The following is a 24,811-nucleotide window of genomic DNA, read 5'->3' on the forward strand; positions in this document are numbered from 1 at the left end:
AGTGAACCGAGCCAGAGCCAAGTCGCTGTTCGTGTTTCTGCATTTTCCGCGTTGTTGGGGCCACGGTGAAAGGAATTTAGCACTTGGCTGCGTTAGTCGCTGTGAGTTATAAAAAACGCGCGGAAGCAACGATGCCGCGGGGAATTCTGGAGGATTGGCAGTACCTGTCAGTGTTGACATGGTCAGAGATAGAAGATATGTACCTCGGCAGGCTCGGGCGTTTGTTGGCCCAACCAACCAACAGTTCTTGGCTAGTGACTCCTTCAATTTGATCATGCAACGCAAGAGTGAGCTCGACGTGGTCAAATATTTCTCGAGGACAGGACTGCTGAACACCAATGCAGTGGACCCTGAAGTCTTCAAGCTGGTCTTCCGGTTTTCTAAGGAAGACTTTGACAGCTCGTGCCGCTCGCTGGATGTGCCACAAATTTTCACGAGTGCCGAAGGCGTGAAAGTGGCCGGATGCCAACAATGTGCATGAAATTGCGAAGGCTGGCTTATCCAAACAGGTGTTGTGATTTAGAGCTTGTGTTTGGCATGCACAGTTCGGTGATGTCAAGCCTCACAGCACAGGTAATCACTCACATCATTGACCGCTTTCTTTGGACATCTTTTGAAAAATCTGAACCACGATTGGCTGTCAGAAGAAAACGTTAGAGGATTTCTCAGCAGTATCATTATCGTTTTATTCATAATTGGGCCTGTTCTAGAGTCGGCATAAAATTCAGCATAAAACTCCTAACGGTCTTGCATTGTAAATTTTTGGGAGTTGTCTGTCTTAAGCTGCTGAGCAATTGTGGTGGCTATGATGCAGTTAGCTTAATCATAGTATCAAAAGGCAGCGCGACAAGGTTTTCAAAGGTTAAGTACTTCGCTCTTGCATTATCCACGGAAAAAGTGTCATTTGCCGCTAATACGCTCCACGCAAAAGGACGGTTAAATTCTGTTGTTCCGCATTATTCTTTACAAGGCAAAAAGCCCAACGTGAAAGAAATGAGTGAAGTACTCAGACATGTACCTTGCGTGTATATCGTGACACAGACAAGACATGCATACACTCAAGCACCTGTCTGTCTACTGTCTCTGTTCGATTTCATTTTTCGCACCAAAAAGCTGCGAAGCCCAAACTCAGCCCTGCCCACAGAGTTCTTTTGAAAAGCTTAAATACATAATGGACGAATGTAGCCTCAATATTGCACGAGGTAAAATGCAATGGTGTTCACAAGCAAGACATCACGTCGAGTTTTTTAGGCTTTAATATGTAGGGTGTTTTCCTATCACAGGCATATATGATCTTTTTCGTATTGACAGTAATCTGTACTTATTCTCGGCAGTAAGAGAACGGGGGTACTGCACTGGACAACTAGTTTCTGGGCATTGAAGGAAAAGCACGACGTATATGCCGACCCAAGCGCAACCAAAAAGCATACTTTTCAGGCCAGAAGCCCACAGACGGGATGAAATGTCAATGAATTATTTGGCTCAAGGGGATTGTTTGTCAACTTGACGGGCCATGGCGCGGAAGGCGCCACGATTCAGGTTAGCACCACATGCATGAACCAGATGACTTATGAGGAATGAAACAGCACATGCCGCCGCCATCTGCTACAGCGGCTAATGCGTTATGCCTCTGCGCACGATGTTGAGTATTAATGCCAGGCTGCAGCGGTTGCATTTTAGGGGAGGCAAAATGCGAATATGCTTGTGTAGCATTTTGCTGCATGTTAAAGAGTTACAGGTGGCCGAAACGGCTGTTCAGCCCTATAAAATGGTGTCACTTGTATTCCGTGTGGAGATTCGGAATGTTAAACTTTAATTATCACGTGCTGCTATAACCATTTTTTCCAGCCGATTCTGAACAATCTCTATAGCTGAGGCAACAACCATTTGTTGGTGACACTCGCCTTTGTGTGCAGGTATTTCAAACGGAAAGGTACAAATGCACCACTAGACAAGTAAAAAAGAACTGTAGTTGCTAATGACAATGCTTACTTTTTTCCAGGCATACTGCGAGACAGTGCCACTTATGCAAAGCTGGAAAAGCTCAAGGTAGCAAAAAAGGGAATTAAATGTTACGAGGCATTGTGTATGCGCCTGCCATTAAAGGACCGCTGTGCTACGCAAAGAGGAAGAAGACGGGACAAGCCTCGTGAGATGCTGTCAGCCATTCTCTGGTAGCAGCAGCCTGTATATATTGTCACGGGGATTCACAAGTACACCGGAGAGACAATATATACAGGACAATATGATTTATTGTCCCCTTGCCGATTTATCTACCCCTTGCCGCCACTGCTCATGAAGCCATATGTGGGAGCCAGGAGGACAGCAGCTCAGCAGGCCTTCATCAATGAGCAACGTACGGAAAGCGGTCCAATGGGGTTTCGGCAAGGTTGTGTCGGTGTTTGCCTTGTTGGATTCCAAATGGAATCAGAGGCTGCTCCGGCACTATGTCTCTGAAATTATAAATTGGCCACTATTTTAAACAACTGCCACACTTCTCTCTGTACTAGTAGCCAAGTGCCAATTTATTTTAACATGCAGTCACCACTATTGGTGTAGTACCTGCAGCTTTAGAACTAAAGAGAGCTGCACTTTTTGTCTGAAAGCTATTGTGTAGCTTGTTCTCTGCTGAGAAACTTCCGAGACTTAGCAGGGCGTGTTTACCCGAACCGATGATCGCCTCTGTGCTCCTGCTCCTCCTCAAAGGTCAAGTGCACAGGATCAAAGGCAAACGGCGCCCAGACTCGGCCGAATGTTGAGCCTTATTATGTTCTCCACCTGTCGCACCGCTTCAAAAGCGCGGCCGCCAAGTGCCTGCGCTGTTTTCAGCGCTCTAAAAGCTGGCTCGCATGTACGGAGCATTAAACGACTGCGGGCACAAAGGTACTGCCTGCATGAAAAATCACCCTACCCCTTCATTGCATGTAGTGCCAGGTAAGTATACTACATTCTTCCGTCACGTGGCAAATGTTACATAAGCCCAGCCAGTCGTTGCATTAAGGACATATTGAGAGCACCGTGTGCAAGTCCGGGCACTAGCGGGATCCGCGAACTTAGCAGACCATTTGAAGCGGTGCCACTGCACACCAATATTCAGCAGCACACGTGCTCTAGGCAGGTACAAGGACGAAAACTGCAGCCTGATTCTTGGGAAACATTTTTTTCTTCAAAACGAAAATGTGTCAGCACAGCGTCTGTCGCACTGTCAAAGAACGCGATCAGCAGTATCAAAACCTGTCTGCCATGCATCTTTGATGAGTGTCTTCAAGTATGCACTACAATTCATGTTCTGCAGTCTGTTGGCGCATTATCGGTGAATGTTTCTGTAAACCCACACATTTTCATGTCCCGTAGGGGCACCTTGAGTCATCAAGGTGTTGGTGTGTGGCGTCACTACGGACCCCGAGCCCCCATACCAACGCTGTTATCCGTACCGTGGCTATAGGTTGTAAGGTGAAGGGTTAGAAACCGCAAACGGTGGCGGTCGGGATCTTGGTCAAGCCCCGGCCGGTGGGCTCTTGCCTGGCTATCAGGCTGGAAGCTCCGGGACCCTGCTGAGAGTATGAGGGTGAACCTCAGTCGACATATCGGGAACCCTCAGTCTATACATGACGTATGGCATTTTCAAACCCAAAGAAAAATGATCGGTCTCTGAAAAGAGGCCGCACCGAAGTCCTAAGCAAAGAAAAAGTTTTTGAAACCTTTCCAAAGTTCCTAGTTATTCACTCAGATAATGACAAAGAACCCATTACATCGAAATCGGTCTTTAAGATCGCGAAGTCCCTAGAAAGATCAATTGGCAAGGAGTACCAGGCAAAAAATCTCGCGTCTGGTGACCTATTGATCGAAGTACAAACAAAAGCGCAAAGCGAAGAACTTCAAAAACAAAAAGAAATTGCCGAGCAGAGCGTGACAATCACACCACACCGTACTCTTAATTGCGTACAAGGGGTGATCTCCGAAAAGCAATTGACGAACGAAACAGACGCAGACATCCTAGAAAATCTCCGAAGCCAAGGTGTCAGCGCTGTTCGAAGAATTACCATCCGAAGAGCAAACGAAGAGATCAAAACTAAGCACATAGTGATCACGTTCAACCGCAGCAGTCTACCAGAAAGAGTAAATGTGGCATACATCAGTTGTCCCGTGCGAGCTTATGTCCCGAATCCGAGAAGATGTTTCAAATGTCAGCGGTACGGGCATGGCTCACAGTCCTGCCGAGGAAAAGTTACGTGTGCAAAATGCGCAGAACATGATCATCCATCTGAGAACTGCGACAAAACAGTCATGAAATGTCCCAACTGCAGCGGTGCCCACGCGGCGTACTCGCGATCCTGCGAAACTTTCAAAAAAGAGAAAGAAATCATCCAGCTTAAAGTAAAAGAAAATCTAACTTTTCCGGAAGCGCGCCGAAAACATGCACTGTTTTCAGGCACACGCTATGCGGACGCAGCTCGTCGGGGGGCGGAGCGGCGTCTGGTGTCTACAGGCTGTCAGTACAGCTTCGCTGATCTGGCCTTGCCCTTCGCCCCCCGCGAGCAGCCACAGGCCGCTCAAAAGGCCCCTGCTGTCGAAGCAAGGGCCCCAAAGCCGACCAAGGTGCCCCAAGTGGGTTCTCTTGTAGAGTCCACTGCGACACCTGCTGTCCCTGCGGTACGTGCCCCTACGGACAGTGTACCGCCAAAGAGCGCGACACCTTCAGGCACCCAGCTTGAACGAGTGCCTTCTGTGTCCAGGCTTTCTGAGGAAGCAATGGACACAACACCCAGTACATCGGGGACGCCTACCCCGAAACACCCTCCTTTGCCCACTGGCAGAGGGAAGGCAGGTCGCCAGCCAGTCGCTGCCCCTGGGAAGGGCACGTGACTAAATATCTCCTACAGTAAAAACAGATTTTCCGTCACCTATCCCACGTTATTAACATATCAGAAAGTACTAGGACGCTAACAGCTACTCGATAAAATGGCTTTTATTGTTCACTGGAACTGTCGTGGGCTAATACGTAACTTAGGTGACGTAAAGGATATTTTAAATCGGTTCTGTCCCCTAGCCGTGTGCGTTCAGGAGACAAATTTAGGCCCGAAGAACACGAACTTTTTGAAACAATACAAAGTGGTCCGCCGAGACCGTAACACCACTGGTCGGGTTTCAGGTGGCGTGGCCATTATTATGCACTGTAGCACTACTATGCAAGAAATCCGGTTAAATACGTGCCTTGAAGCAGTAGCAGTTAGTGTAGTATCATTTAAAACATTAACTATCTGCTCCATATACATCCCTCCTCATACACAGGTATCAGTTAGAGACTTGGAGGAACTCGTTGAACAACTTCCAGAACCTTTTATATTGGTGGGCGATTTTAATGCGCACAGTCCCTTTTGGGGAAGTCCGACAACAGATGGTAGAGGACAAACTATAGAAGATTTTATCCTAACAAATAACATCTGCATTCTTAACACAAATAACCCAACGTACTGCATACCAAGCACAGGAAGAATGAGTTGGCTTGATTTAGCTCTGTGTTCTCCTGATCTGTACGTCCACCTAAATTGGGAAGTACATGACAATCCATATGGAAGTGATCATCTCCCATGCCTTATACACCTCACAAAACCAACCCCAACACCTACTAAACCACGGCGGTGGAAACTACACCTAGCAAACTGGACACTCTACACGACACATGCCGCATTAGAAAAAGAATACGACGAAAGCTTTAGCGTAGAGGAAATAAATGAAAGATTTACTGTCTGCATTCTTCAAGCGGCATCTGTGTCAATACCCCAAACATCAGGTTTGGCACGAAAAAACCGAAAACCGTGGTGGACAGAAGAGTGTCGTACTGCAAAAAAGAAGCAAAATAAGGCTTGGGGCACCTTCAGGAGGTACCCAACATATGCCAACCTAATAAACTTCAAACAAGCCCGAGCTCAAGCACGTTACATCCGTAGAAGGGCAGAAAAAAGCTCCTGGCAAAACTTTGTATCCTCTATCAATAGCTCTACACCAACCAAAAAAGTCTGGGAGGGTGTACGGAAAATGAACGGCGATTACACAGCCTACACAATCCCTCTGTTAACTCCTCCTGGTATTAAAACAACACTCCAAGAGCAGGCGGACATTTTAGGGGAACATTTTGCCCAAGTGTCAAGCTCATCAAACTACAATAGTACTTTCCTTTCTTACAAAAACACAACAGAAAAACAGAAGCTACCTACCAGAGGTGGTACGAAGGAAGAGTATAATAGTCTATTTAGTACAGACGAACTACGTAACGCACTTGCTACACGCAAGCAAACAGCACCAGGCCTAGATAACATTCATTACGCAATGCTTCAACACTTATCTGAAGACGCAACAACTGCTTTACTCAAGTTCTTTAACAAAGTGTGGGTTACGGGCACAATACCGAAAGCATGGAAGAAGGCTGTAATCATCCCTTTCTTGAAAACAGGAAAACCACATACTCTACCTAATAGCTACCGTCCAATAGCCCTGACAAGCTGTCTGGCCAAATCATTTGAAAGTATAGTAAACGTCAGACTCATGTTCACCCTAGAGCAGCGTAACCTACTAGATACTAACCAGTGTGGCTTTCGAAAGACACGATCAACATTAGACCATTTAGTCCGGCTAGAAAACACAATACGAGAAGCATTTATACATAAACAACAGTGTCTAGCAGTCTTCTTCGATCTAGAAAAGGCCTACGACACTACCTGGAAGTTCGGAATTCTACGCGACTTGGCGAATATGGGAATAAAAGGTAGAATGTTGAACAGCTTAGCTGACTTTCTCTCAAACCGCACCTTTCAGGTACGCATTGGCACAACCCTCTCGCGCATTTTTATACAAGAAAATGGTGTACCACAGGGTTGCATCCTAAGTACAACCCTCTTTATAGTTAAAATGAATTCAATCGCAAAGATAATACCCAGCTCCGTCGAACATTCTATATACGTGGATGACCTACAAATAGCTTGCCGCTCTTCCAACATTAACACCTGCGAACGGCAGATACAGCTAACTATAAACAGACTGTGTGAATGGGCAGACAAAAATGGGTTCCGATTTTCAAACGAGAAAACGTTGGCTGTGTTGTTCTCACGCAAACGAAGACTCCAGCCAGACCCCAATCTACACCTAAATAAACATGTACTGCCCGTGCGAGAGGAACACAAATTCCTAGGTTTGGTGTTTGATAAATCACTAAGTTTCATCCCCCATATAAACTCATTAAAAACAAAAGCAAATAAGGCACTTAACATACTAAAGATTTTATCTCGAAAACGCTGGGGCTCGGACAGAACGTGCATCCTACACTTATACCGATCGTTAGTGCGTAGCATTCTTGACTATGGCTCAGTTGTGTACGGATCAGCAAGGCCGACATATCTTAGAAAACTAGATCCCGTGCATAACCTTGCCCTCCGACTTGCCACAGGTGCGTATAGAACATCTCCCGTTGCTAGCCTATACGTAGAAGCTAATGAACCATCTCTAGATGACAGACGCTCCTTTCTTTTGGTCGCATATTCACTAAAAATCCGCACATTACCTTCACACCCGTGTTTTAACATTATTACGCAGTGCCAAACTAGAACCCTTTATACCAACAGACCCTCTACTATAAGACCACTTTGCCTTAGATTTGAAGAAATATGCAGAAAATTAAATATCCCACAGGAATATTTGCATGTTTTAAAAAGACCCCAAGCACTACCTCCATGGAATAACCTGCGTACCACCTGCGATTTTTCGCTAACAAGCTTCAAGAAGAGCGAAGTACCACGAGAGCACCTGATCCAAGAGTTCTACGCCATCCAAGAAAAATACCGAGACTTCACAGAGTTTTACACGGATGGATCCAAAACACACGAACACGTTGGCTGCGGAGTTATTGGAATAGGGTGGGAAAAAAGTGTACGTCTACCAAGTCATGCCTCAATCTTCACTGCCGAACTTTTCGCACTCTACCTAGCGGTAACCAAAACAATAGAAGACAACAACCATAACACAGTTATCTACAGCGACTCTCTGAGCGCACTTCAATCTTTAGCGTCCAAAAAACAGAGTTTACCAATTATAGGAGAAATACTAAAAACTATAGTAGAAGCAACTAAATATAGGAAACGTATAATATTCTGCTGGGTACCAAGCCATGTCGGGATAAGCGGAAATGAAAAGGCAGATAAGTGTGCAGCTGTAGCAAAAAATAATCCCGTCGAACACCTAGAAATACCGTCAACCGACTGGATAGCACAATTTCGGCGAGCACTGAAACAAAAATGGCAATTAAGGTGGAACGAAAGCATAAATAACAAACTCCATGTCATCAAACCAACACTTGGTGAATGGCAATCTTGTAGACACCAAGAACGCTTCATGGAAGTAGTTTTATGCCGACTTCGAATCGGACATACACACCTGACCCACAACTTCCTTCTACATAAAGAACAACAACAACCAACTTGTGAGAACTGTGGAGAAATTTCATCCGTAAATCATTTTCTCATCTCTTGTCCGAAACTAGAACGAGAACGGAAGCAGATCTTTCATCACATATACGAAAAAAACATACCTTTTCACCCTGCACTATTAATTGGGGACGAACCTGAAGTAGAACTAAAACATGTCATCACATTTCTTAAAGCTGCACAAATACTACAGAAACTATAAGACACGTGTGCTTTAATACCCCAAGAAAATAACATAAACATACTTAATAACATCCGAAGTTTGCGCTAACCGGCACCTTGTGTTTGGCGCAGGATAGCCACAGTTGCTTTTGTGCCAAAAAATCCGACACACACACACACACTTACTAGAGACGTTTGACCGAGAGGGCGGTCATCGAAGTCGAAGATATCCCTATAGGTCACTAAGAGGTAGTGGAGTTCCGCGGCTTGACAAGTCGGAAGATCAGGAGCAATCATCGTGGTAATTTCGTCGGGGAGTGGACTTGCTGGACCGCTTGCGAGAAAGGGCAAACAAGTGTCGGCGGCTAGTGCCGCGACGTCGCATTCATCAAGCGCATACACGTTGGCCACTGAGATGCCTTGCGGGAGAGCTTGGGTCGAGTTGCTGAAGTTGAGAAGCGGGAGCTGGACGGGAGCAGCAATATTTCTAGTCAACAGTACTTCAACTAGTGGAGACACAATGTAGTCGCCGTCTGTAACTGGTGATGCCGTCGTCAAGGCAACACACGTGGCGGCTTGCGGTGACAACCGAGCATAATCGACAGAGCATAAGTGGTGTGACGGTAAATCCGGAACATCTGCCAGCTGAGCAAGCTGAAGTTGAAGGACGCGGGTTGCACAGTCAATGAGAGCTGCATGGGCCGACAAGAAATCGAGTCCGAGAATGACGTCGTTGGGGCACTGCTCGAGAACAGTAAACAAAACAGATATATGGTGACCGGCGATGGTGATGCGAGCTGTACACATTCCGATGACTGCGGGACTTCTTCCATCAGCGACGCGAATAATACCAGTAGCGGCGGGGGTAAGTGCTTTCTTGAGGCGGCGACGAAGGTGATTACTCATCACGGATATTTGTGCCCAGTATCGACGAGCGCGGGAACAGTTAAGCCGTCAACGTCAACGTCGATCAAGTTTCGTCGCGTCGGCAAGACGAGGAGAGGATTTGAGATGGAAGTCGAAGATGCAGCGTCACCTCAAAGAGCTGCATCCCTTAGTTTCCATGTTGAAGGTTGAGCGGCGATGTCGGACGTCGTCGTAGACCGAAGGAGACGACGGCCGACGCGCTGGCGGCGAACGGGACTGGTGACCTCTGGGCGACGGGGCGACGGGGAACGGCTATGCGGCGTAGGGGTGGCATCGTTGTATGGCTCAAAAGGCTGGAAGCGGCGGTAGCTGTCAGCGTTGTATGACTGGTATGGCTGAGCGGGCTGAAAATGGCGGTAGTTGTCGGTGCGGCTAGCAGTGTCATCCCGGGTTAACGGCGACACCCAACGGTTGTTGCAATGGCGCACGACGTGACCGATACGGCGGCAGTGGAAATCGGCCGGTCATCTGCCGTCCGCCATTCAGCCGGATTACGAGAGCGCGTATAAAACCGTTGTTCCTGGGGCGGTGATCTCGGGCGAGGCGGCGACCTAGGGCGAAAGTCAGTTGTCCGAGACTGAGCAACGGTGCAGACGGCGAAACCCAAGTTGCCAAGTTACTCCCGCACAATGGACTGGACCAGGGAAACGGCCGGCACGTGAAAATCGCCGTGGCCGTTGTTGGGGAGAGCAGGAGCAATTGCTTCGATTTCCCGACGAACGATTCGTGTAATTTCCGATGGTGGCGACGACTGCCGACAAGAGGCCTGTCCATCTTCGCATGATGACGTCGGGGCGGTGTTCGGTAGTCGAGCGAATGACCTCGCAATACGCCGACTTTTGGCCTGCTCAAAACGCCGGCATTCTTCAATAATTGCGTCGACGGTCGCACAATTTCGGCACAGTAATAGGTTGAACGCATCGTCTGCGATTCCCTTCAGTACGTGACCAACCTTGTCCGACTCCGTCATGTTCGTGTCCACTTTACGGCAAAGAGCCAAGACGTCCTGAATGTATGATATGTATGGTTCCGTGGACGTCTGAGCGCGGATGGATAGCTCTTGCGTAGCGGCCGCCTTTCGACCCATGGGCTTCCCAAACAAGGCACTAAGTTTTGTTTTGAAGGTGTCCCAACTTCCAATCTCTGCCTCATGGTTATCGAACCACACCTTTGCCGTCCCTTTGAGGTAAAACAGCACGTTCGCCAGCATCATCGTCGGGTCCCAACGATTTACCTCACTGATGCGTTCATAATTGGCAATCCAATCGTCGACGTCAACTTCATCCGTACCGCAGAACGTTCCCGGGTCTTTAGGGTGCGTGACGACGATGGTTGACGTTGTGATCGGCGCTGGTGCAGGCATCGCACTGGCCGGCGCAGGCGGCGTGGTAGTGGCCTCGTCTGTCATAATGATGACCCCGACTCGACGACCACTGCGGAGCCCCGTTGTACAGCGCTACTTCTGGTACCCAGCACTTCCACCAAATTGTCACGGGGATTCACAAGTACACCGGAGAGACAACATATACAGGCTGCTGCTACCAGAGAATGGCTGACAGCATCTCACGAGGCTTGTCCCGTCTTCTTCCTCTTCGCCTAGCACAGCGGTCATTTAATGGCAGGCTCATACACAATGCCTCGTAACAGTATAAAACAGCATTTACACTGCCAGTGTTAATCTTTACACTGCTAGGGTTAACACGTACACCCAAGACAGCGGACGGGAGGATGACCACTGTGGTAGCTTAATTGGTAGCACAGCACAAGCGCCATGTGGAGGGTGCGGGTTCTACTCCCACCTGGCGCCAGTTGTCTTTTTGTCCACTTTCAGGTCCCTTTACCTTTATAATTCTACATTCCAAGTGTACAAAACGATTTCAAGTATATATTTTAATTCTTGAGTGTCGCTATATTCGTAGAGTTGTGACGTGGTTGTTACTAACAAAAAAAAACGATACCCTTAGATTCCCTTCTTATTTACTTTAAGGGTCCGCCACTCACAGATTATTGCGAAACGAGAACGGCTTTCAATCAATCAATCAATCAATCAATCAAATCATTTTTCCGAAGTGCACATTGGAAATGGATGTAAGGGCAAAAAGCCGGTTTAAACAGTATGACTAGGCCCTAGCAACCGTGATGAGGCAGTAGTTTCAACATATCACATATCGTCGCTAGCCGCCACGGTGGCTCAGTCAGCTAAGGCGTTGCGCTGCTGAGCACGAGTTCGTGGGATCGAATCCCGGCCTCGGCGACGGCATTTAGATGGAGGTGACATGCAAGAACGCCCGTGTGCTTGCGTTCTAGTGCACGTTAAAGAACCCCCAGTGGTCAAAAATATTCCAGAGCCCTCCACTACGGCGTGCCGCATAATCACAACTGCTTTTGGGTCGTAAAATCCCAGAAAGAGATTTCGTCGTTAACAAAGGAACGTAAAAGCATATTATAAAGGATAAAAAAACTTGAATATTTTACTAAGTATTATAGTAATTACACTATAGAGAACATATGTCGGTAAAGCAGACAATGATGACGAAGCTAATGATAAAATGCAAAAGAATGCGGAACAAAACGATAAGAAAGGATATGTTTTTACAAGGTACTGTAATTACACAATAGTGAAGTTACACAATAATATCAGTAAAGGAAAGAAGGATAACAATAACATTTAGATTATAACAGGAATAGTAGTAGCTGAAACACAGGGAAAAAATTGCCAGAAGAATTGCGCATTAATAAAATGTTGTCTTAGCTGGATTAAAGTGTAATTATGAACGTCGGTATACTTATTTAATATAATGGTTAAGTTGTGTTCTAATATCTGCAATTTATAATTCGTGCGGAAGCTTGGGAGGCACCATGTAAGATCACTCCTACTGTTAACACGTTTATTGTGAAATTGTAATGATGCGAGTCTTGTTTGAAATTGCCGAAATGCACTAGATGAGAAGCGGAAGCAACGTAAAATGCGTAGTTCATACATACATATAACAGGAGCAATACTGTCCGTGCTGAAAGCATATTCTGTATGCGAGAGGGAGGGGAGATTCGCTATGTAACGGAACTACCCACTTTTGAAGTGTTAGAAACTTGGTGATGTTGGTAGTAGTAGTCGTTGCCCATATTAAATTACAGTGAGTAAGATGTGCTTCAAACAGTACGCGGTATATATGAAGTTTAATGCAAACAGGAACATAAGCGCGATATATATAGCGTGATATCAATCCCGCCGCAGATGAAATACTTTTTGCAAATCTTATAATGTGCGTGTCCCAGCTAAGATTAGAGCAAAATATGACACCAAGTATATTGTGCTCATCAACTAATTCTACTTCTTGCCCACCATGCATGATACCGTTGAATGAATTAGGAAGTTTGTTTTTTGCGTAGAACACAGCTTTAGCTTTTTGCTGATTAATTTGTAGCCCATTAGATAGAGACCAAGAGAGTAGCCGCTTAAGTAAGTAATTACATTTTACTGCCAAGTTATCTGCGCTCGGTCCAGAAAGTAGCACAGTAACGTCATTCGCATATATAATTAAATGTGTTGTATCAGTATTGAAAATATTGACACCCTGTATCGCCGCAACATGCACCCTAGACGGGCCCGAGCTGCTAATTGTCATTGCGTCTCATCTTCAGCAGACTGTACTCCAGCAACTGCACGACGTTCCCACTGCTGGACACCTTCGCGTCTCTCGGACCTATGACCGAATTCGGCGACGATTTTTCTGGCCCCGTCTCAACCACTCCGTCCGTCGCTATGTCGCCGCGTGTGAGTCGTGTCAACGCCGAAAACGACCAGCTGTACATCCTACTGGTCCTAAAACATCCAGACGCTGCAGTGCAGCGTCTGGATGCACCCACCGACCCTTTTTTTCACGTTGGCGTTGGTCTTCTCGGACCATTCCCTATATCAAAAGACGGAAATAAGTGGATTGCCATCGCTACGGACTATACCACCCGCTATGCCATTACAAGAGCCCTTCCCACCAGTTGCGCGAGAGACGTCGCTGACTTCTTGCTTCACGACGTTATCTTGCACCACGGCGCACCTCGTCAACTTCGCACCGATCGCGGACGATACTTTCTTGTCAAAGTCATCGACGACCTACTTCGATCCTGTGCTACTAAACACAAGCTTAATACAGCCTACCATCCTCAAACTAGCGGTCTTACTGAACGCCTGAACAGGACAATAACTGACATGCTCGCGATGTATGTTTCCTCCAATCATCGCGACTGGGACACTGCTTTACCATTTGTCACGTTTGCGTACAATTACTCGCGCCACGGCACTGCTGGCTATTCGCCCTTCTACCTTCTATATGGCCGTAAACCAACCTTGCCTTTCGAGACTCTTCTTTCAACCACACTCGGCTCGCCGACAGAGTACGCTCGTGATGTCATAAGCACAGCGACCCAGGCACAACAGATTGCCGGTCTTCGTCTCTCTGCTTCACAGACACGTCAGAAGTGCCGTTACGATCAGCGCCACCGCGACGTCGAATACGAACCAGGTTCTCTTGTGCTAGTTTGGTCTCCATCTCGACGTGTCGGTCCTTCGGAGAAACTCCTCTCGCGATACTACGGCCCTTATCGCATCCTCCGCCAGGTGATGCCTGTCACATATGAAGTGTCTCCACTGGATGCTACCGTACCTCCGCCTCTATCTGACATCATCCACGTCAGCCGCCTCAAACAGTTTCTTTCTGGAACCAGTGAGTCGCACCAATAAGGTGCTTCTTCCGACGGGGGTAATGTCACAGTATGTAATGTGGAAGGAAAAGGACATGGTTGGTGCCCCGGGGAGACGACGAAGAATATTCTGGGTTTTCGCTTCTCTACGCAGCCATTAAAACCCATCTATAATTACTAGTGCGCTTCTTCCTTCCCGTAACATTATCATTTCTAAAGGCGTTAAATAGCAAAGGTCTTAATACGCTGCCCTGCAGGACCCCACTTAACACCGTAAGGAAAGAAGATTGCCCTCCGCCAATGCATACTGACTGGCTTCTGTTAGTTAGGTAAGATTTAAATAGCTCAAGAGCGTTATCGTGAATTCCGTAGAAATGAAATTATTTAATAAAATTTCAAGACTGATGCATTCAAATGCTTTACTAAAATCTACAAAAAGGCCTAATGTGTAAAAGTTATTTTGAATGTTTTTAATATATGTTCTTTAATTGCTTATAGGGTATTTTGTGTTGATCTACCTTTCATAAATCGAAAGAGAGTGTCAGAGGATATATTTTTTATCGAAAAACTGAGTTACGCGAGCAAAAATTAGTTATGAAGGCCCTTAGAAAAAACGGAAATAATGCTTATCGGGCTGCACTTTGTAACCTTATTTTTGTCACCACCCTTGTAAAGAACTGAGACTCTGCTTTTCTTCATAGCCTGAGGGAAAGCACTCGACGAAAAAACCAAATGGAGTATATGCAATGAATAATATGTCCAAATTCCGAATTTTTCCAAACCTCCAAACTGGTGGCGTTCTGGAACAGTGGCGCACCGACGGGAATGGGGGGGGGGGGGGAGTTCGGGTGTTGTAACCCCCCCCCCCCCTTCGAGGCCGAGTTAAGCGCCCCCCCCCCCCCCCCCACGCGTCCAGCCCCACAAGTCCAACGTGTAGCTTCAGTGCTCTGTTCACATGGTCATTACAATTCAGGAGGTGGCTTGAGGTTGAATTTTCCTGACTAACAAAAAGACTCTATCACTGTCTGTCTTGTATTTATTCGTGCACTCTTGACTTACTTCGAGTAAAACGCTGAAGAAATACACATCGTCATCATCCTTGGTGTCGTTATATTATTATAATTATTAGGTATTTTATTTGTCGTTGGATTCCTCTGGCTAAAGCAAGGCAATTGCATATTGTGCCAAGTGCTTGCTTCCCCCTCCACCACCGCGAAAATTGAACCCCACCACATGACCCTGACCCCTCGAAAAGATCAAGGGTGCGCTACTCTTCTGGAAATTTATTCGAAGTGGATACGCCTTGCAAACTCACCAGCTGAAATTTGTAAATTGCAATATGTGCCCTAAATAAGCCATCAAACAGTTAATTATTAAATTGGTAAATTATTGCATATGTGTTTCAATTCCTCGTGCAAGTAATGTCCGCCTCTGAATAGTCTCAAGGCCTAGAATTGTGTTATCTACAACGGGTAATTTCTTAAAATTCGGGAAAATTTATAAATGATCACCTCGTATAAGCGCCGACTGCCCCAGTGCGGAAGAGATCCGTTTCAAGACATAAATTTAACGTTTTGTAATGTGTTCTGCAAGTACGAGACTGTAAGGGGCGTTGTCAATTTAAGTGATGGCTGCTAACCTTAACATCTAATTCGTAGAAATTTGGAATAATTATAAACGTATCCACATCATCAAGAAAGGCTCACAGGCGGCCTTCACCGATGAAACAAACAACATAGAAGAAGCCATACAGTTTTATAATTACCGGAACCGGTTGAGCGGCTAGCCTTGATGAATGTACTAGGAAAACGAGAAGCATGCCGACTTTTCTCAGTCTTCGAGAAGTAGACACACAATTGCCAATTATTACATTTTTGTCCGTTCGCACCGTATTTCAGAGAAGCCATGGATCTCTTATAGATCCTTTTCGCCGAGCAGTTTACTCTAAAGGAACGAGATAGCGTTTTCGGCAGCACGCTGCAGGTTGCCTCAGTGAAAGTGCACGGATACGAAACCATTACAACTTCTGCTCTGCTTCTGTGCGATCAGCTCCCGGAAATGCAAGTGGGTGTTCCCAAACGCACTGCGCTCCGTTCAAGCTGCAATATGGGAACGGTAGGGGGAAGATAAGTGCAGATTTTGGCGGCAGCATTAGTGACTTGCATACGAAGGAATGGAATGAATCTTTGTGGCCAAGTTCACGGAGTGCTGCTACACAAGGACTGCTTGTGTTCGCGGCCCTTCGTGTTGTACGGTTTTCCTCGAGAATAAAAGTGTTGCATCGCTAACCTCCAAAGAAAAAACCTCTAGCACGGAACGTCGGTAAGTATGAGTACTGCTCGTTACACTGACACATAGGGAGTAGTGCCACTTCTTCGCGTAGTAAGTTTCTCGCCCGTTAGCTACACACATCCACCCCAACTCGCACGCAAATTTAGCCCCCGCTCCATCGTGAAAGTATAAGAAATGACTGAACGGGTGCACTATTGAATCAATGCGACAAAGCATGGGTGACGGTGACTACAGCGATAGGACACGAATGTTCGAAGCTGAACGTTTCGTTAAAGTCTACCGAGTAAACGAGTGACTAGCGATAACACGTCTTTGATAGAAGCTATTAAAAAGTAAAGAAAATATTGGGTTTAAGCTTTGTGCGCAGAAAGAACAAATCTATCGCAACTGAGCACACACGCGAACGATTAGTCAGAAAATAAACAATCAGATAGTTACCGCACGGAGGAACGTTACTGAGTGAGAAGCATGACAAGCTGCTTGTTCAAATTATTTGCCAAATAAAGAACGAAGAGCAAAACTCACTAATCATAATTTAATTCATAAATGAAACGTTTGGACAGCTTGGAATGCATTTGTAACTCAGCGTTTAGTACAAGCACCGCATACGCTGCTCGGACCGTTTGCACAAGGCGTAATGAGCTCTGAAAGCGGTTACATGTCCTGCAAAGCTGTGGGAAAAGCTCCATGTAATTCACCTAGTCAATATATCCGATATCTACCGAAACGCTGGTTGCCTGAGCTGTACTGGCGTCATGCACAACTATTGAAACACGGAGGCAAACGCGACGGCTGAGGCAAGGAATGCACGCGTCACCATTTAATCAAACATGGCAGCGCAGACAAGATCGCCATGTAAAGGGTCTATACGTATAAATTAGGTTTCATCATACGGATCTTTTTAGTCACTGGTATAGAAACCTTGAAATTGGGAGGAGAGATATCGGGACAATTAGTCACGAAGTCCTGTTATACGGGGTGTTTTATTTGATCGGTAACAACATTTTGAAAGATTAGCGGGAACATGTAGCACAATTCTACTAATTGGGCTAGATGATTCTCAGAGGCAGACATTGTTTCCAGAATAAATAAAAGTAAAGATTTGACTAATTAACAACACTTTGTTAATTATCTTTTGAACTTATTATTTTACATCGCATATTTCAATGTGTGAGTTGTAGTCGGTGACTTTTAAAGTCTGATTCACATGGAACGAATTCTGAAGATGACACCAGTTACGAGATATGCGTTTCCAAATTTTGCAACGAAATTCATTAGTGTTCCAGTAACTTTCGAGCTTCCATGCATTAAAGCGCGTTTTGTCGAAAACGCGAGCGCCAAAACAGCGCACTTTTGCGGCAGATTTGGCTCTGGTTAGGTGAAAACTGGCGCAAGTTTCAAAATTTGTTCTATGTAAATGTACCGTGCGAAATCACTGGCATTCAATTCGTCTATTGTAATATGTGCTCTAAATTATTTAGTTGAAAGTTTAACTAGTGAAATTTTGTGAATTGTCAATCATTGGCATTGATTTCTCTTGTAAGTAGTCTATACCTTTTCGAGTACTGCATCTAAATAAGCACACTTGAGCTAAATGCTGCAGGTGATATTTAAAAATTCTGTTAACGTTAGTATAAACCACCCGGTGTATATAAATGATACCTGCGTAACATTCTCGCTTTCTAGGGTTGCGCCACGCACACTGCACCAGCACATGGGTCGTGGATATACATCGGAATTTAAGAAGTACAGACAGGCTGACAGACAGATAACTTTATTTTGGTCCAGAGGAGCGCTCCCGCTCAAGGCGGTAGAGCAGCGGGCCGCTCCCACGTCGGGACGGGTAGACCAAGCCTCACCGCCGCGTCGCGGGACCTCTGGACGGCCCTGAGTCGATGTGGAAGGTCTGAGCGCTTGAGCATGGAGCTGCATTCCTCTTCGGTTGTGCGTTGAGGACCCTGTAATGAGGGGCACTGGCATAGCATGTGATCTAAAGTACAAGCGGCCACAATCTAGGCACGCTGGATCAAGTGCTTCGATGAACTGGCTGTGGCTATGACCTGGTATGAAGCATGCGGAGGGTAGATGCCTGTGCCCTAGAGAGCTCCGTGTGAGGAAGAGGGAAGACCCTCCTGCCCAACTGATAATGCATGACGATCTCATTAAAAGTGGTTATAACGTCCCTAAAGACCGCTAGATTGGAGTCCGAAAATCGCCCAGGTTGCCCAGCCCGGTGAGTAAGTTCGCGCGCTCGGGCGTGGGCGATTTCGTTCAACTTCGCCTTGGAGGCCAGGGGTGGTATTCTGTAAGAGTCTACCTAGTGGACTGTCCATTTCGGCGGCCGTTGATTCGCTGCTGCTTGATGTGCAGGAAGGTGCCAGCCAGTCTCCTTTCTGCCCGTCAAGCAGCAGCAAATCAATGGCCGCCGAAATGGACCGTCCACTAGGTAGACTTTTGCAGAATACTGCCCCTGATGTGATCCGAGGTGAGCCGGAAACCAGATGATTGTGTGAGGAGAAATATCCCTGTGACCTAAAATACGAGTTACTTCAGCTGATACCGATCCGGACGCAAAGGCGCTGACCGCCGTTCGGGAGTCTGTGTAGATGTTGTTACGGGTTATTCTGTGAACAAAGGGTTTATTGGGAAACGACGTAACCGGCGGTCTATAGAGCCAGTCTAGGTTCCGTGTTCGTAGATGTAGATGTAGAGCCTTGGAGTTAGTGGCACATACCCACTCGGGGGGATTGGCCAAGAACCGGGTATCTTGAAGTAACAATCATAAAGGAGATTTCATGCAAAATAATGCAAACATAAATGTGGGAATATATACGCATATGAGAATGAATAATTAGAATATATCACATGATTTGAATTGAATAAAGCAACATATGATGACTCAAAAAAGAAGTTAACAGTGTTCACTTGGCAGACGTCCTTTTCTTCCACACCCCTTATCTCTGTCCCACTACAACTTATGGCACATACCCAAATAACACAAGACTTTCACGCTTGTAACACAACCCCCCGCGCAGACGAAGCCCACCGGGCAAGTCAAACAGCATCTCGAGAGGAAAAGCGGGCAACATGAGTCACTTCAGTCTTTGAAGGGCGTCGACCATTTGAAGGGAGGCGCGCTATGCGGTAATTCAATTCGCTTATACGGTTATAACAACATAAGGTCCAACTTAGTGTGCCAGTAGTTTTTCGCACAAGCCACGTTTTCTTGTTGGCATCCATAGCCACACTAAGTCACCTGGATTATACGTGACGTGTCGGCGTCAGCGGTCGTAACGTGCCTTTGAGCGATCTTGTGAAGCAACAGTGCGGAAGTAAGCAAGGCGTTGGGCTTCTGCACGACAGATGGTCTCAGATATGCAGGCATCATCGCGGTACATAAATTGGAAAATTATATCAAGGGTATTAGGTGGCGGCCGGGCATAAAGGAGAAACAAGGGGCGGTAGCCGGCAGTCTCGTGTTGGGCGGTGTTAAATGCATAGGTAACGATAGGTAGAACGCCGTCCCAGTTCTTGTGATCTGTTGAGACGTACATGGACAACATGTTTGTGAGAGTTCTGTTGGTGCGTTCCGTAAGGCCGTTCGTTTGGGGATAGTGCGGCGTAGAGTGTCGAAAACTTGAACATCATAGACGAAACATATCTTCCACGACATGTGCAGTAAACTGTCGCTCACGATCGCTAATAACGAGTTTAGGAGGCCCGTATTGGAGAATGATAAATCGTAGCAAGAAAAGGCACACGTCGGCTGCTGTAGCCGATGGTATTGCAGCCGTCTCACAGTAGCGTGTCAGGTGGTCAGTGCACACAACGATATAACGATTTCCGTTAGAGGACCGTGGAAAGGGGCCGAGAAGGTCGACGCCGACTTTCTCGAATGAAGTCCTTGGGGGTAAAACAGGGTGTAGTCTACCAGGAGAAGCACTTGTGGGACGCTTGCGACGTTGACATTCGTGGCAGCTAGACACGTACTGCCGCGTCGTTTGATGCATATTAGGCCAGTAAAATATTTCTTTAATACGGCAAAGCGTTCTAGCTGCTCCCAAATGACCGGAGGTTGGGTCATCATGCATAGCCCGCAAGATGGAAGTGCGTAGATTTTTCGGGAACACGAGAAGATTTCGTGCGCCTGTGGTAGAATAGTTCTTATATAGGAGCCCTTCACGTGTGCAAAAGCGATTGGCTGTTGATTTCTTTTTCGCAGCCAGCAGTTGTTTTAAAGTATCGTTGTTTTGCTACAACTATCGTTGTCTTAAGGTGGTGGTCCCACTCCGGCGCCACGAGCCCCCCGTTTTCAGTACTTTTGGAGTAACCGTGGCGGCTCTCTTACTGAGGATATAAAGTTGTGGTATATACCATAAAAAGCTTAATTCTTATAGATTCCAACTATATATAATATAAGGAAATTGATTAATGTGATTTAGAAATAAATGTTCAAGAACAAGCATGAGATACATGGTTTTTGCGAACTGTGTCTCAGTTGTGACCATATTTAGAAGAAACTACCCCACTTACTGCATTGCGGCTTCCTCTGTAGCTTTAGGGCATATTTATCTAGTTCCTAGACGTAGCAAATTAATTTTGAATGTTTACTTTTAGGATAATTTGCTTTTGAAAATTGCCAAATATCGCAATCTTCTGGGGTAAACAGCCCGGCAACTAAAGGCAAGGAAGCTACCTTTTGGATAAAGTAGAGTTCAAAGAATTTACATTTAGGACGCAAAATTTCATTGATGTACCTTTATTAGTTTTAAAGCGCAGCTTCGTAGTTTTATTACCTTCCCGCAAAAATGGGCAAAAATAAAACCACAATTCTATATATTGCTTAATTTCGGCCGCATTATTAGGAAAACTAATAAAGTTACATGAATGAAATTTTGCGTCCTAAATGTACATTCTCTGAACTCTAGTTTATTCGAAATTTTGCTTCCTTGAGCATGTAGTTGCCGGGCTGTTTACAACAGAATATTGCAATATTTGGCAATTTTCAAAAGCAAGTTATCCAAAAAGTAAAAATTAAAAATTAATTTGATACGTCTAGGAACTAGATAAGTATGTCCTAAAGCTACAGAGCAAGCCGCAATGCAGTAAGTGCGGTAGTTTTTTCTAAATATGGTCCCAACTGACACACTGTTCGCAAAAACCATGTATCTCATGCTTGTTCTTGAACATTTATTTCTAAATCACACCAATAAATTTCTTTATATTATATATAGTTGGAATCTACAAGAATTAAGCTTTTTATGGTATATACGACAACTTCATATCCTAAGTAGAAGAGCCGCCACGGTTGCTCCAAAAGTACTGAAAACGGGGGGCTCGTGGCGCCGGAGTGGGACCGCCACCTTAAAGGTATTTAGATTACGAAATGCTGGCTCCAAGGATACGATGTAGTGGTCGAAGTTGTCCGCGTCACAGTCCGTCGGGGGAAGCGGTAGCCGCGAAAGGCAGTCCGCGTCGGCATGCCGTCAACCGCTTTTATAGGAAACGGGGAAGTCATACTCCTGTAGACGGAGGGTCCAACGTGCAAGCCTACCCGATGGATCGCGCAGATTGATGAGCCATCACAAAGATTGATGGTCTGTGATGAGGGTGAAAGGGCGTCCGTACAGGTATGACCAAAAGCTCTCTACTGCGAAAATCGCTCTGAGACATTCCTGTTCCGTGACGGTGCAATTGCGCTCGGGCATGCTTAGAGAGCGACTCGCGTACGCTACGACGTGTTCTTTGGTGTCGAAGCATTAAATAAGAATTGCGCCGACACCAATACCACGGTAGCATCCGTGTGTATTTCTGTTGTAGCCGCAGGTAAGTGTTTGAGAACGAGATGGGACGTCAAACGGAACTTCATTTCACGAAAAGCAGACGCACATTCTGGGGTCCAGTCAAATTGAACGCCTTTCTGAAGCAGACACGTCAGTGGATGCGCGATGTGAGTAAATCCGGGAGTAAACCGACGGAGGTATGAGCAAAGGCCCAAGAAGCTTCGCAGCTCTTTTATTGAGCGAGATTGCGGAAAGGCTTCGACCGCAACCGTTTTCGCTGGATCAGGTCTTATGCCCTCGTTGTGCACTAGGTGGCCTAGAACAAGCGTTTGGCGTTCGCCAAATCGACATTTCTTGGAGTTTAATACCAAGCGTGCTTTGCCTAGGCACTCTAGCACAAGATTGAGGCGTGCGTTGCGTTCACAAAACCTGCGTCCGAAAAACACGACATAACCCAAATAACACATGCAGACTTCCCACTTCAAACCACGCAGAATGTTATCCATGAATCGCTCAAAAGTAGCGGGCGCCTTACACAGTCCGAACGGCATCACATTAAATTCGAAAAGTCCGTCCGATGTAACGAATGTCGTTTTTTTCCTTGTCTGCCTTGTGCATCGGAATCTGCCAATATCCGGACCGCAAGTCTACACTCAAAAAGTATGATGCCGAAGACAGGCAATCAATGGCATCATCAATCCGTGGCAAAGGGTATACGTCTTTCTTGGTAACGGCGTTGAGGCGGCGGTAATCAACGCAATATCGCCATGTGCCATCTTTCTTTCTGACTAGAATTACTGGGTCTGCCCACGGGCTACTCGACTCTTTGATAATGTTTTTCTTTAGCATGTCACGGACTTGGTCATTGATCCCCTTGCGCTCCGAAGGGGACACCCGGTATGGCTTCTGTCGCAGAGGCTGGTGAGATCTTGTGTCTATATATATGCGGTGTTGTACACGAGAAGGAGGAAGGGATGGTGGAGCCTCTTGCTGGGAAAAGTCGAACACCGCGAAGTGCTTTCGTAGAATGTTCGCGAGCTCCTAACGTTGGTTAGTATTGAGCGATTTGTTTACCATAGCCATTATGGAAGTGTCCGTCGTGCATGCAGCTGAATGGGACTCATCCGTGACATCAGGCCTTCTGCGAGGATGGCGAGCGCCAACACTTGATGTTCACGAATAGCTGCAACTTTCAGACCCTCTGGTAGTATTTTGGTTTCATTGGAGCAATTTATCGTCCATAAGACTGTACGCCCGTCAATAACCGACAGCGTGCAATAGGGGACCAGAACATTCTCCTTAATGCAACTAAGGGGAACGGGCTCTGCAGTAGCATCAAACGTTCAGTCAGTTACAGGAGAACATGCGACTGGGACACATTTGGCACACAACTGCGGTACGACGGTATCTGCAGACACACAAATGGCACTTTAACTTTTGTAACACGGCGAGTGATCCACAAATACGACTGGAAGACTCGAATCTACAGTTATTTCACCCGTTCCGCAATCAACATTGGCACCACACAGCTTCAGAAAATCGAGGCCCAGAATTACGTCATTCGTAGCATAATGTGAAACTACGAACTCCGCGTCATATCTTTCACTGCCCAAGCTAACTTTCACACTGCACAAACCTACAGGTTATAATAGTTCACCACTCACTCCCCGAAACATATCGGCACGGTCCCATGAAAACAGCACCTTTCGTCCTAGCAGGCGTTTGAATGCGAGACTCATTACTGAAACGGTCGCTCCTGTGTCCACTAAGGCAATTGTTGAGACGCCGTCTACACGCACACACACCTTATTTTTAAACATGCAAATTGGCGGAGGTATTTCTGTCAAAATCGAAGACTGTCCAGCGGCCTCACCTCCAACGGCCACGCTGACTAGTTTTCCGGCGAAAGCGATAAGTAGCAGCACCGGGGAGATGGTGACCGGCTTGCGCAAGGGGCAGAAGGTGGTGTCAAGCTCCGATCGGAGGCCTGTGAACGGTTTCGAAGTGTTCCCAGGTTCTTGTTGGACATACCGCGTGTACATGTGTACGCACGGCCAACGCGTTGCTGGCCAGATGTTGTTGATCGGTTGTACCTAGGCGGCTGGCGGCGTTGTGGGGCTACGTTGCAGTACCTGGCGATGTAGCCCTCGATACCACAGTTGCAGCACAAGGGCAGGGGAAGCTCGACGAAATGCCGCTCAAAGCCCTCAGCCGGCAGAGGTCGTCAAACAGGGTACAGCACCTGAGAACGCAGAACAGGAGCCGTCCGCCTCTGTGCATCACGTCTGGAGTGAAAGCGTTGCCCATACCGCTGTTCTGAAGGAAACGTCTCCGGATGTGGCGACGTCGTTCCAGCCGCATCGACGTCCGTGACACACACAGACGGCGCCAAAGTAGCGCATGGTGCTGTGGGCGCAGAGTGATACACTGGGTACGTAGGCGGCGGTTGAACTGTGTTGCGCACTAGTTCAT

Source organism: Dermacentor silvarum, chromosome 2 (genome assembly GCF_013339745.2).
Source record: "Dermacentor silvarum isolate Dsil-2018 chromosome 2, BIME_Dsil_1.4, whole genome shotgun sequence".
Classification (NCBI taxonomy): Eukaryota; Metazoa; Arthropoda; class Arachnida; order Ixodida; family Ixodidae; genus Dermacentor; species Dermacentor silvarum.